We start from the raw sequence: 1,745 nt of genomic DNA on the forward strand, positions 1-1,745 counted from the left end.
AGAGAGAGAGAGAGAGAGAGAGAGAGAGAGAGAGAGAGAGAGAGAGAGAGAGGATGTGCATGGGTACCTGCAGAGGCCAGAAAAAGGCACTAGAGTCACGGGAACTGGAGTTACAGGCAGCTGTGAGTTGCCCTAAGTGGGTACTGAGAACCAAACCTGTCTCTCCAGCCCATTTTTAAATTATTCTCACCCACCTTTCTCTCCCATTTTATTCATTTGTTTATTATGAGACAGTGTTCCATGTAGCTCAGGGTTGCCTATAAGACACAGTGAAGACTGGCCTTGATCATCCAACCCTCCTATACCTTTTGCTCCTGGCTCCTCCTCCACGAGACCCTAAAATGTTTTTCTGTTTAGAATATAACTCAGTGATAGGAAACTTGCCTAGCATATTTGAAAGGCTCTGTTACAATCTCCAGCGATGCAGGGTGGGGTAGCAGGGGAGAAAGGAAGGTTCTGGTTATTTCTCATTAGACTTCAGAGACTGATTGCTGTTACTTTTTGTCTGTCTGTCTGTCTATCTGTCTGTCTGTCTGTTTGTCTGTCTGTCTGTTTGAGACAAGGTCTTAACCATGTAGCCCTGGCTAACCTGGAACTCTCCATGTAGACCAGGCTAGCCTCAGAGCCCACAGAGATCTACCCACCTCTGGAGTGCTTGGATTTGCCTATAACAAATCTGGTGTGGTGGCAGTGGTGGTGCACACCTTTTATCTCAGCACTCAAGAGGCAGAGGCAGGCAGAGTTCTGTGAGTTCCAGGCCAGCCTGGTCTACATAGTAAATTCCAGGACAGCCAGCTCTATAGAGAGAGACTGTCATGGTTTGAATGAGAATGGCCCACATAGGCATATAGAGTTGGATACTTAGTCCCCAACTGATAAACCAGTTGGGTAGGATTAGGAGACACAGCTTTGTTGGAGGAAGTGTGTCACTGGAAGTGGGCTTTGATGTTGCAAAGCCTGGGGTAGGCCCATTCTCTTTCTGTTTCTGTCTCTGTGCCTGCCGCCTGCCGCCTGCCGCCTGCCGCCTGCCGCCTGCCGCCTGCCGCCTGCCGCCTGCCGCCTGCCGCCTGCCGCCTGCCGCCTGCCGCCTGCTGGTTAGGATGTGAAGCTCTCAGCTACCGCTCCAGCACCGTGCCTGTCTGCTTCCCACCACGATGATAATGGATTAACCCTCTGAAACTGTAACCCCCCCAATTAAACGCTTTCTTTTATAAGGGTGGCCACAGCCACAGTGCCTCTTCACAACCACAGAACAGTAATCAAGACAGAGATTTTGTTTCAAAAAGCAAAACAAATGAAGTCTGTAGGAACATACCCATGTAAACACTCTGATTGTTAAAACTTACATTTTAATAACACAATAGCATTTTCCAGATGATAATAGCATTTAAAGTTTTATTGTAAAAGCAATATAAGATTAAATAAAAACATTGAAAAATTCACAATTCATAACCTCACCACCTTAACAAGTACTTTCATTTCTGTGTATTTCTTTATAGAAACTCCCACACACCTAATACATACATAGCCACGCAAGCAACACTCAACTCTGCTTTCTGGCACCAGAACGTTCAAAAGACTCTTTAAAGTCATCTGACAACAGGAGCTGTCGTTTCGAATATTTACATCAGTCATATAAACTTAAGGTCTTAAAATTCTCAAATACTAAAGAACTAGGGTGTCTTCTCTCTTGTAGTCCTGCAGGGAAAACACCCTGAACCTTCCACAGAATGAGGTGGACATAT

This window comes from Mus caroli, chromosome 7 (assembly GCF_900094665.2).
Source record: "Mus caroli chromosome 7, CAROLI_EIJ_v1.1, whole genome shotgun sequence".
Classification (NCBI taxonomy): domain Eukaryota; kingdom Metazoa; phylum Chordata; class Mammalia; order Rodentia; family Muridae; genus Mus; species Mus caroli.